This window comes from Hypanus sabinus, chromosome 16, assembly GCF_030144855.1.
Source record: "Hypanus sabinus isolate sHypSab1 chromosome 16, sHypSab1.hap1, whole genome shotgun sequence".
NCBI classification, from domain to species: domain Eukaryota; kingdom Metazoa; phylum Chordata; class Chondrichthyes; order Myliobatiformes; family Dasyatidae; genus Hypanus; species Hypanus sabinus.
Window position 1 is genome coordinate 19456769 of NC_082721.1, and position 13934 is coordinate 19470702.

Sequence of the window (13934 nt, forward strand, 5' to 3'; positions counted from 1 at the left end):
GGGTGAAGTTCAATACCCTCTGGAGACTCCTGCACATTTGAATTGCCAGGCCATACCACAGTACAACAACTCAGGATACTTTCAACCTTTGCCGTGCTTACTGGTAAGTCCAATGACAGAGCAGGCTCTCTGCCCTGCTAGCAGTGGATCTCTGGTAGGTCTGGGATCTTCAGCACATCTCTGGCAGGGCATCTGGGACTTCTGTCCTCACTGGGCAAACAATTCTGAGACGAGCTGGGCTGTAGCTGGTTGACAGCTGACAGTTCACTTCAGAGCTTCGAAAGGGTGATCTGGAGCAGTCACTTATTAGCTGGCCAATATGATTGACCCCTACATTTGGGTGAGGGAAGTTGGCTGGGGTCCCTGTTCCACAGTCAAAAGTTCAAAGTACGTTTATTATCAAACTATGTATACTTTATACAACCTTGAGATACGTCTCCTTACAGGCAGCCACACAAAAAAACCCAAATAGAACCCATTAAAAACAAAAGGGGAGCATCAAACACCCAGTGTGCAGAGAAAGAGAGAAAAACAAATTATGCAAATAATAAAAGTAAACAAACAGCATTCAGAACTGAAGTTCACAAAGGCAGTCATCGATGGCCACCCACCCAGAAACAGAGGCATTGAGGAACTGTAACACGCACAAAGCTTATTTCTCTCAGTCTAATAGCTTATTGCTGTTCACCGCCAAACCAGTTGTGTGGAATAGATCAATGAATAATGCCCTGTGGCAGAAGGGATAGTGAGTGGAGGTGTGTGGAGATGCAGTGGGGAACATGCCAATTGTATGACTGTCTTCAGGAGAGAGGAAGAGCTGAGAAGGACAAAATTTTCAGTTGGCATGATTTTAGCCATTGAGTCAAGCTTTCTGATCTACGTACCTTATCTACGTACTTTATTATGGCATTAAGTCATCAAGAGATGATCACTTGATGTTAATTTTTAAACAAAGCGTTCATTTGACCTCTCATCCTATATTAAAGAAATTCGAATGTGATCACCTCTATTGATGTTTCCCTGTGACATGGTGATTTAAACTAACTTACATAGAAGGAGACAACTTAATATTAAAAGCATTCAAATCGTGACCCAACTGTTAGAAGCTATTTGGATCTGTCATCCAATTGTTTGTTCGATGTTTCTCTCATTTGAAACGATTTAATTCTCTCATATATTTAAGTATGGGTATAAAAATGATCCAAGGCTCCTTAAACTGTCTATGTAAGGAAGTCAGGGAGACCATAATACCTTAAGACCATAATACCTTAAGATATAGGAGCAGAATTGGACCATTTGGCCTATATCCATCTGTTCCACCATTTCATCATGGCTGATCCAATTTCCCTCTCTGTCCCAATCTCCTGCCTTCTCCCCATTTTCCTTCATACCCTGACCAGTCAAGAATCAGGGTCATAATTAGTACCTCAGGCTAGAATGTATTGCAGAAAGATGGCCGTGAATATAAACTGGTGGGCAACTAGAGCAGTGACTGGAAGTAGATCAACACTTTAAGGTGAAAGATAAGCTTTGCTCTGGAATCTTGCCCAGTCTGCTCTCTGTTGAAAAATGGTGGGGAAAAAATCAGAATCAGAATCAAAATCAGATTTATTATCATCAGCACGTGTCTTGAAATTTGTCAACGCAATAGCAGTTCAACGCAATGCATAGTATCAAAAGAAAAAATAAGTGAATCAAATACAGTAAATATATATATAAAATAGTTAGATTAAAAATAGTGCAAAATAGAAATGATAATGCCAGTAAGACAAAAGAGCTGATTGTGGACTTCAGGAAGGATAAGACAAAGGAACACATACCAATCCTCATAGAGGGACCAGAAGCGGAGAGAGTGAGTAGCTTCAAGTTCCTGGGTGTCAAGATCTCCGACGATCTAACCTGGTCCCAACACATTGATGTAGTCATAAAGAAGGCAAGACAGTGGCTATACTTTATTAGGAGTTGGATGCGATTTGGCATGTCAACAAATACACTCAAAAACTTCAGTTGTACTGTGGAGAGCATTCTGGCAGACTGCATCACTGTCTGGTATGGAGGGGCTACTGCACAGGACCGAAAGAAGCCGCAGAAGGTTATAAATCTAGACAGCTCCATCTTGGGTACTAGCCTACAAAGTACCCAGGAAATCTTTAGGGAGCAGTGTCTCAGAAAGGCAGCGTCCATTATAGAGGACCTCCAGCACCCAAGGCATGTCCTTTTCTCACTGTTACCATCGGGCTGTTGATACAGAAGCCTGAAGACACACACTCAGTGATTCAGGAACAGCTTCTTCCCCTCTGCCATCCAATTCCTAAATGGACATTAAAGCTTTGGACACTACCTCACTTTTTTAATACACATTTTTGCACATTTTTAATAATCTATTCAATGTACATAATTGAGTTACTTGTTTATTTATTACCTTTTATTTAATTTATTATTATTTTTCTCTCTCTGCTAGATTATGTATTGCATTGAACTGCCGCTGCTATGTTAACAAATTTCACGTCACATGACGGTGATAATAAACCTGATTTTGATTCTGATATATGTAAAAAAAAAGTGAGGTGGTGTTCATAGGTTCAACGTCCATTTAGGAATTGTAGGCTGGGGGGAAGAAGATGTTCCTGAGTGTGTGCCTTCAAGCTTCTGTACCTCCTTCCTGATAGTAACAGTGAGAAGATGGCACATCCTGGGTGAATGGAGTCCTTAATAATGGATGCTAGCTTTCTGAGGCACTGCCCCTTGGATACGACAGAGGCCAGTGCCCAAGATGGAGCTGACTAATTTTACAACTTTCGAAACCTTCTTTCAGTCCTGTGCAGTAGCCCAGCACCCACTCCCCATACCAGACAGTGTCGCAGCCTAAACACACACAAGGTAAGATTTGAAGATGCTGAAAATCCAAGCAACATACGCAAAATACCGGATGAACTCAGCAGGCCAGGCAGCATCTACGGAAAAGAGTAAACGGTTGATGTTTTGGGCTGAGACCCTTCATCAGGACTGGAAAAAGGGATGAAGAGTCAGAGTAAGAAAGTGGGGGGAGGGGAGGAAGAAACACGAGGTGATGCAGCCTGTCAGAATGCTCTCCGTGGTACATCTATAGAAGTTTTCGAGAGTTTTAGGTGATAAACCAAATCTCTTCAAGTTCTTAATGAAATATAGCCACTGTCTTGCCTTCTTTAAAGCTGTTTTGATATATTGGAACCAGGCTAGATCCTGAGACCTTGAGACACGAGAACTTGAAATTGCTTACACTCTCCACTTCTGATCCTTCTACGAGTATTGGTTCATGTTCCTGTGTCTTACCCTTCCTGAAGTCCACAATTAGCTCTTTCATCTTACTGACATTGAGTGCAAGCTTGTTGCTTAGCTACCACTCAACTAGCTGGTATATCTCGCTCCTGCACGCCCTCTCACCTCCATCTGCGATTCTACCAACAATGGTTGTATCACCAGAACATTTATGGATGGCATTTGAGCTATAACTAGCCACACAGTTATGGGTATAGAGGGAGTAGAGCAGTGGGCTAAGCACACACCCCTGAGATGCACCAGTGGTGATTGTCAGCGATGAGGAGATGTTATCACTCATCTGCACAGATTGCGGTCTTCTGGTTAGGAAGTCGAGGATCGAATTGCAGAGGGAGGTACAGAGGCCCAGGTTCTGTAGTTCATTGATCAGGACTGTGGGTGTATGGTGTTAAATGCTGAGCTATAGTCAATGAACAGCATCCTGATATAGGTATTTGTATTGTCCGGGTGCCCTAAGGCTGTGTGAAAAGCCATTGAGATTGCGTTTGATGTTGACCTATTGTGGTGACTGGAAAATTGCAGTGAGTCCAGGTCCTTGCTGAGGCAGCAGTTCAGTCTAGCCATATCCAACCTCTCAAAGCATTTCATCACCATAGATGTGAGTGCTAATAGGTGATGTCAGTAAGGCAGCTCACACTACTCTTCTTAGGCACTGGTATAATTGTTACCTTTTTGAAGCAAGTGGGAACTTCCAACCACAGTAGTGAGAGGTTGAAAATGTCCTTGAATACTCCCACCAGTTGGTTGGCACAAGTTTGCAGAGCCTTCTTGTACAGACCTGGGTCACCAGAGTTAAATGCCACAGATCTAGCCCTCAGCAGAAGACAGACCTCCTGTTTCATCCATGGTTTTTGGTTTGGGAATTTACAGCAAGTTTTCGTAGGCATGCATTCTTACACATCGGTTTTCATGAAGTTGGCAACGACTGCGGCATACCTGATCCAGATTTGAAGATGAATCTCTGAATGCAGTCCAGAGACCGATTCAAAGAAGTCCTGTAAGCGTTCCTGTGCTTCCCTTTTCTGTATCTTCTTAATCCTCACTTCTGGTGCTGCATTCTACAATCTCTGCCTATACTCAGGGAGTAGAAGTACAGCCAGGTGATCAGACTTCCAAAATGTGGGCATGAAGTAGGCATTCTTGATGGTGGTGTAAGTGTGGTCCAGTGTTGATGCACCATCAATAACTCACACTGAGACGTAAGGCGAGATATCGGCTTTTATTGACTGGAAGAAGGAACCAGGAGTGAGTGTCCATCGTACTATGACCTGGAGACTGAGGCCGAGCGTCAGGCCTCAGATCGCCTTTATACAGGGGCCTGTGGGAGGAGCCACAGGAGCAGTCAGCAGGGGGTGTGTCCAGACAGGCACATAGTTCACCACAAGTGTGTTGTTTCCTCAGCTACAACAAGGGATTTGTTGATAGTAATTATTGAGTGATTTTTTTTTCAAAAGAAATGAATAATTATATCCGGTTAAAGATTGTGAATGGCTAAAATTTTATCACCAGTCAGTGGTGCTATTCTGTAGTGTACATGCATTGTAAGCTGGCCTCTGAGAAAGAGTTCTATTGGTCTACGATGTACTGGACTGTGCCTTTTAGTGAGGTGTGCACATATGACATGGTGGTGTAATTTCGTATGCCATTCATGTACATTTACATATAATCCGTAATGAATAATGTAAGAAAACAAAGAATGCTTAATCAAACACTGTAGTTCAAAGTTCAAAGTACATTTATTATCAAAATACATATGTTATACAAGCTTGAGATTTGTCTCCTTACAGCCAGTCACATAACAAGAAATCTGAAGGAACCCATGAAAAAAAAGACCAACAAACACCCAATGTGCAGAGAGAGAGAGAGGGGGGAAAAAACACAAATTGTGCAGACAGTAAAAGGAACCAACAACATTCAGAACACCACTGAGTCCATAGACACAAAGGCAGATCAGGCCCATAGCCTCAGCCTGTTCAAGATGCAAATATTGCTATATTTACAATATTAGTGAAATATTGATTACAGAACAGAATTGACCCCTGCAATTGAGAAGTGCCCTGAGAGAGGGAATAGGCCTTGACTGACAGCCAGACCTTAGGCAGGAGATCTTCTTGCAGCCACACCCCCACAGAATTCCCTGACAGCCTTTATCAGCTTGTCATCATTACAGAATTATAGATATATACAGAACAGAAACAGACCCTTCAGTCTACTGGGTCTGCACCAACACCCTTTACATTAATCCTTGAATTTAAACACATTTGTCTTAGGGATATATTGCTGGTACTTAAGTATCTAAGCATATTTTACTCTATGTCCATATTTTAACCTCTAACTTTATTTTTTATATATTTTGTTGAATATCATCATTGAATATTTTTGCTGCATGTCTCATCTTGACCAACACACCACAGAAGATTTCTAATATATGTAAATACATATGGCGAATACAGTTAATCCTTGATCCTTAGGCTTCTGAACTCCCTGCTGCATTGCATTCAAAGTGTCATGGGTTAATCTGTTCTCTACCAGACGTATGTAATTTATGCACTTTACTTTATTTATGTGTAATTCATCTGTAGATTTTATCCTTACTTTCCTAAGTTATTGTGTGTTATATGTATTACTGTGCTGTACACCCTGGTCTGCGGAAATGTTGTCTCGTTTGATGATATACAGGTATATAGTTAAATGACAATAAAATTTACTTGACTTGACTTGATCTGTGATCCTTGGTCTCACATTAATCCTTTTCTCATCCCCATCGCATTCCCTTCTACTTCCTCGTACTGTATCACTCACCCATGCTGTGTGGCAACTTACATTGACCAATAAACCTAGCAACTGCAAGTGCTTGGGGGGTGGGGGGGGGGAAGCTGAAGCCCTCAGAAGAACCCCACGCAGTCACAGGGAGAACGTACAAACTCCATAAGGACATCACCCAAGGTCAGGATCGAACTTGTGTTTCGGGCACTGTGTGGCACCAGCTCTGCCACTTTTTGTCACTGTGCAGTCTAGCCTGCTGTTAAAGCTTTTAAAGCGTCTCTGATTGTCAGGGACATTTATAAATAATTCAAACTGACCGAAATAAATAAAGTATATATGACAATTTCTACATTAAAAATTAAAAACAAGTAATTAATAATATTAAAATAAAATGAAATATTTCAAGAATTTACCTTCTTCCACAGAAAAGCTGACCCCAGTGATGCCATTATCCATATGTGAACCCTCTGTGGCATAAAACTGAGGTCCAGATGGGAAGACCCTCTGTACTGTCTCCTCCACTAAACTCAATTTTAAGTCCAGCAACAGGGCAGCAGGCCAGATGTTCCGGCTTCTGACCACTGGGTTCAATTGTGCGTGCACAGCAGCCCCAAACCAGCTGAACAGCGAGCAGCCATCTGTTTGATTTGGCCTATTGTCTTCACATGTCACCTGGCTTCATGTTCTGACACTCAATCCTCCTTAATTACCTCACAATGATGCTGAAGCTGCAGTGTAAGCAGAACAGAAAGACTGAAAGGACAGAGTGAGACGAGGGATAGTCACAATTCTTCCCTCACATTTAAGGTTACATCAGAATTTTAATTTAGTTCAGGATTGCTTTTACAGTGAGCAGAGCCGCTGCTTCATTTAAGTTTCACGGTGACATTAATGGTCTTCTCAGAATGAGCTGACTGTACACACCCAACCAATCCAGGAAAGCCTTGATGTCGGAGACTTCACAGAATCTAAAAATACACATCCAATGAATTACATCTCGCAGCGATAAAGTCTAGATGGAGATTTCAGGAAATCCACTGTTCAGATACTGAATTTCTTCTCGCAACTTGGAGGGACAGATGTTGTTTTGTATATTAAACATTAATTCTGTTTTTATTAAGATTAACAAACCACAAGAAATCAGTTCACAGCCATGCATCAGTCTGAGGTTTGAACTGGAAACCAATAAATCACCGGCAGCGGGTGAATAGTGAACCAATTAATTGCAACATTCCAATATTTTATGTGCAGAATCATTGGTAACTGGGAGTGATTGGGATACCTTCCATTTATTATTGTTGTTTTTATAGTGAATTGGACGAACAGGAAACGATTACAAGGCACTGATTTTGTTGTGGAATTTGGAGCATGTCACCATGAAGTGCACTAGCTAAACATGATCCATTTTAAATTGACATATGAAATCTGAGGTTAGGTTATTGCACTGAAGTCACTGCAGGGTATCTGGTTTTTAATAATATCAACTTTATGGGCAGCTTTTATACGATCTTGGGTCTGTCTGGTTGCCAGGAGGGGGGCTGGGAAACTGTTATTTTTACACAGCACGATGAATCCTTTATGTTCATTTCTACAATCACAAAATATAGCGTCTTATTTTGCATCACTGGAATTTTTAATTAGAAAAAAAATATATGTTTATTAAATTTTAGAGTCATAGAGCCATAGAACACCGCAGTGCAGAAGCAGGCCTTTTGGGCCATCCAGTCCATGCCAGAAGATTCTTCTGCTTTGTCTAGTTGTCCCCAAACTGGGGAACATGGTCCCCTTGCATTATGGTATTGGTCCACAGCATTAAAAAGGCTGAGAACCTTTGGCCTAGTCCCATCAACCTGCACCCAGATCATAGGCTTCCATCCCCCTCCCATCCATGTACCTATCCAAATTCCTCTAAAGAGTTGAACCTGAACTCACATCCACCGCTGGCAGCTCATTCCACACTCTCACCACCCTCTGAGAAATGACGTTCCCCCTCACGTTCTCCTTACACAGCTCACCTTTCACCCTTAACCCATGTCTTTCAGTTCCAGTCTCACACAATCTCAGTAGAAAAAGCCAGCTTATATTTACCTTAGCCATACCCCTCATAGCACGTTTCACACTTCCTTCAAAATGCTTTGTAGGCAATAGGCGAATCATTTTAAAAATGTAGTTTTTTTATATATAATGTTGGTAATGCAGCATAGAGCAAGCTCCCAGAATTACCATAACATAATGAATGGATATTGTTCTTTAGAGGTTTTGATTGAGGAATAAATCTTGGGCAGGATAGCTGAGAGAGACAAAAAAAATCCCCTGCTCTTCTTTAACTGGGATATGCTTAATAAACTCAGACATTTTTCATGCATCATCCCACTAGCATACCCTCACTAAACTTTCACCATTGTTGGTTCTGAGATGAGGGACAGACAGCTGCCAGAAACAAAAATCTTTGATAAGCCTCCGTGCAAGACATCAATCATGCAGGGAATCATGTACTAACAAGCAGATAAAAGCAGAAAAAGTTGTAAATACTCAGTCGGACAGGCTGTATTTGTGAAAAGAGAAAGAAAGGTTGATGATCCTTTATCAGAACTGGAAGGAGACAAAAGCAGCTCCGAAGCAAAAAGGTGGCTTTGGGGTGTGCAGATTTTTTTGTAATTCTCTGTCCTCAAGGTGTTCAATCATTGGGAATATTTAATACTGAGATTAATAAACACAAGTGATCATGGAATAAATACATTAGAACATAGAAATGAAGCACAGGATCTTAGCCATACTCTTATGGAGTAGCAAAATGGACACAAGGGAACATATGTCTCCCCTAGCTCCTATTCCCATTTGGAAATCAATAAGTTTACAGTGCATTATGAGGGCCGGATTTAAAAACAACAAAAGAGTAGGAATCTCACACTTCGGATAAGATAAAACATTTGGATCTTTCAATGTTTTTTCCTATAGGTCTTGCTCTGTTTTTTTTTACCAAACCCAAACAAGGTTTTTCAGCTCTCCAGGGTGACCTGCACAGTGATCTATTCATCACCATGACCTCTCAAGCTGTAAATGCACCATTTCCAGAGTTTGCAGAAATTTGACATGGCATCTAGAACTTTGACAAACTTCTATAGTTGTGAAGTGGAGAGTATATTGACTGGCTGCATGCTCTTGAATGGAAAATCTTACAAAATGTACTGGATACAGCCCAGTCCATCGCAGATAAAGCCCTCCCAACCATTGTGCACATCTACATGAAATGGTATTGCAGGAAAGCTGCATCCATCATCAGTGATCCCCACCTCCCAGGACACGCTCTCCTCTCACTACTGCCATCAGGAAGAAGGTACAAGAGCCTCAGGACCCACACCACCAGGTTCAGCAACAGTCACTACCCCTTTGCCATCAGACTCTTTTACCGAAAGCCTCACTCCACTTGCCCCATCAATGAATTATTCCCATAACCAATGGATTCACTTTCAACGACTGTTATCTCATGTTCCTGATATTTATTGCTTATTTATTTATTATTATTGTCTCTTCTTCTTGCATTTGCACATTTTGTTGTCTTCTGCACTCTGGTTGAATGCCCTAGTTGGGCGGGTTTCATTGATTCTGTTATGATTATTATTATATAGATTTAGTAACTATTCCCACAAGAAGATGAATCTCAGGGCTGTATGGTGACATATATGTACCTTGATAATAAAATTTACTTAGAAGCTTACATAATAGCCTTTATTCAACAAGATGTGGAATGTACACTCAGCTATCTGCTATCTGCTTAATACAGAAATGCACCAAATGTCCTTGGTATTTTACATCCAGTCCAAGATAAAGCAGAGAAAGAACCCGCCATGAGAATTAAACTTCAAATTGGACTCAAAGTTGCTGAGTGTCAGGTCAGTTCTATGGACATGAGGCTGTTCCATCATGGACCTACAAATTCAAGGCATTTCAAGTTAGACAGGATTGACTACATTATGTTCTACCAATGGTAGTACTAATTTCGATCTCAAGCACTGCAAGCGGAGGTTAGCTATCTAACATTTATTGGTGTGCACCTGTACAGAGAGAGCAAAAAAAAACTGCAGAGAAACACCTTGTAAGGTTTTTTTTCAAGTGGATCCTGAAAGGACTTACTAGTAAGTCAATGGCCCAGGCCATCTGCCTTTATGTTACTATCACTGTAATAACAGGAATCCAATGAGCCTTAATGTAGCACCTAGGCTAATGAAATTCACTGCACTGTTAGATTAACAGAAAGAAACTGACAAGTTTTCATTTTCAGATTCATTTCAAGAGCAACCTTTGCCACAAAGAGATTGGAAGAATGTTATTTTTCAATACCTCGCTATCCTCTCCCTTGGTTTTCTCCCCCATTCTAATTTGTAGGTGCTGATTCAACCTCAACACTATACGTATAAGAGCTAAAGGAACTGCTTTATTAAAATTTAAAACAAAATTATACACAGCAGCATTGCACAATTTAACCTCTGTTCACAAAGCTCCTGCTTCCATTCCCCTGTGAGGGGATTCTGGATCATACTTCATTGATACACTGCCAAATTCTGGCTAGATAAGGGAGTGTCTCTAACTTACATATTCAAACTGTGATGAAAATTGACTATCATGAAAGGAAAAAAAAATCTCTCTATTCAAATACATCATACCCTAACTCTGTCCTTCCATCCAGAGTTTCCTTGTCTGACCTTCAAAGTGCAAAGTAAGTTTATTTATTTATTATTTATTGAGATACAGCGGGGGAATGGGTCTCTTCCATTCCTTCCAGCCGCGCCACCCAGCAACCAGTCATGGGACAGTTTACAATGACCAATTAACCTATCAGCTGGTCTGTCTTTGGAGTGTGGGAGGAAACTGAAGCACCCGGCAGAAACCTAAGTGGTCACAGAGAGAATGTACAAACTCCTTACAAACAATGTTGACGTTTGGGGCCAAGATCCTTCGTCTGACGAAGGGTCTTGGCCCGAAATGTCAACAGTGCTTCTCCTTATAGATGCTGCCTGGCCTGCTGTGTTCCACCAGAATTTTGTGTGTGTTGTTTGAATTTCCAGCATCTGCAGATTTCCTCGTGTTTGCTCCTTACAAACAGTGGTGGGAATTGAAACTGTGTCACTGGTACTGTAAAGCATTGTGCTACCCACTACTCTGCTGTGCCACTCTAAATTATTATTAAAGTATGTCATAGTTTACAAACTTGAGATTCATTTTCTTGCAGGCATTTATAGGAAAATAAAGTAATACATTCGAATTTATGAAAAATATACATTACAAAGACTGACAAACATTCAATGTGCAGAATAGGCCATAATCATGCAAATAATAAATACAGAAATAATACTGAGAATATGATTGTAGTATCCTGGAAGGTGAGCCTAGAGATTGTGGAGTCATCTTAACTCACATGTCAAAATTATACCAAGATACTGATTTACATGTCCTCTCCAGGTTATACCAGGATACCATTCCTGTGAACTGTTTGTAATCCAGACAGTTTGCAAGTGAGAAATGTAGCTGAGAGCCAACTTCCCACATATCAGAAAAGATGCCTGCAACCCTGCAGCAGCCAGCAAATCCACTCTGCTGGTCACCCAAGCTCTCCACTGTACGACTGGGCTGTACATAAGTCAGGCATTTGTAAACTTGACAGGACATGTATATCTTCAGTATCTGTACCCGGAAATTCAGTGTAGGCAAAATATGAAACTGTAATAAAAAGAATGGGATATCCTCTTTGTCAATCACCATTATCTCAATTGTTTATCAAGTACTATATTGTGGAGTAACACACAGAAAATACCGGAGGAACTCAGCAGGTCAGGCAGCATCTGTAGTAAGAAATAAAGCGTTCTTCCGGACTCGGCCCAGAACTTTTACTCTTTGTTCCTTTCCATAGATGCTGCCTGACCAGATGAGTTTGTAATTGTTACCCTGGGTTTCCAGCATCTGCAGAATCTCTTGTGTTTATGATTGTATTATGGAATGGTTTAACAAATTTGCCCTATAACATGTTGCAGTGAGAATCCACTATGATCTTATTACACATCAGAGCAGGCTTGAAGAGCTAAGATGTCCTGCTAATTCCTGTAGTTATATATTAACAAGGCATTTTAATATTAGCAACAGAAGCAGAAGTGGCCCATACAACTCATCTGGGTATTGGCAGTTAGACCTCACCGCAGAGAGTAAACAGGGAAGTAAGCTAGTCCTTGAAGAGTAGGTTGATACAGTATAATCTCCCTAGTGCACACATACTTGTAAATACCTATATCATATTTGCTTAAGATCTCCTTTTGAATTTAGGGCTTTGCAGAAAATGAACCCAATATCATCACAACCCATGGAAAGTCCTCCCAACCCCAGGCCTTCAAGCCTCAAGTCTCCAATCTTCAGCCTCCATGATCCAGACTTCAGTCATTGCGCTTCAACTTTCAACCTTCCGATCAACGTTCGAGCTTTGATCTTTGGTGTTAACTACCGGACTAGCTGATGACAGGATCTTGAACTCCAGGCCCTTTCATCCCTTTCTTGCATGGACACCTGATCCCATGAAGACAACACCCTGGGCCAGCCCGACATTCAGGGACGTCCTTTGTCACACATCCATGTTGCCCGTCTTCAAGCGCAGAGTTGAGGCCTAGACCCTGCACTGAAAAATAAAGATTGAAGGTTGTTTAACGGGTGGCGTATTTTGACTGCGGAGGATAGGAGAGTACTACAGGGTTTCCACTCTTCAAATATTTATCATTTACCTGGCTCCTTCTAATTACAATTTATCAGAAGGTATGACAAGCGAGGGGCAGAGGCTGCCTTCTCACTATGAACAAGCACAACAATCAGAGAAGGGAGTTTGCTATGAACATTCTAAATCTCAAATCTGAATTCTCAAACTGCAGGGAAGCTAAAAAAGAGCCACAGTGCTTCTTTAAAATGTAAAATTGCCTTGTGATATCAGGTCAGATACCACTGGGAGCAGGTCCAGAAAGGATTCTCTCTTCTCCACTCTAAGACATTATTATTCATGGAAAGCCCCAGCAATTTATTAGCAGTCCCATCACAGGAGAAAGTATCGTTTTTATTTGGCTGCTGGCAGGGTTATTGTGATTTGAAACAGAGCACTTTGACCAATGAAATAGTCTCAATGATTTATAAATGTTAATATTGAAGCTAGCATTTTTATTTTATTATTTTAATTTTGCCCATCCATTTTACAAATTATTTTCTTATCTCCTGTAGTCTTTTCTTCAATGCATCCTCCCACTACAAAAGGAAGCAGTGAATGTAGTTGCTGAATACCCTAATCGGAGGTCTTCAGGGAACAGACTGAGTTGGCCTTTGTTACGGAATGGGACATGTTGGTAAGTTGAGATGCTTGTGAGTTATGTATCTTTATTGAGAACATATCATGGTCTCCTGAATTTTGATTGGTTCACTTATGCAGTTCATTGCAAATTGCAAAGATTTTCTCCTGGAAATGGCCACCCTCTGCCTTTCCTGGAGTTAGTGATACTAGGCAATAAGGAAAAGAAATTATCTGCGTTATTGGTTTTTGTGAGCTGATGCCTTCACTTACCTTGTTGGCAAGGTATGCACCTTTTGTAAATCCAGGGAGAATGGAGAGAAGTCATGTAGAGGAATAATGTCAATGGTACTCGACAAAATCTCGTGCAATCTCTGGAAGTATCAGGGATTCTGGAGAAACTTTGTGAAGATGTTATCTTCTAGTCTTTACATCATTAACAGGTGCTAATGAAAATAATAATTACAGCTGTGAAACCACCAAGTGTCTTGAAATGATAGAGATTGATAAAACAGAATTTTTTGCAGAATTTTATTTG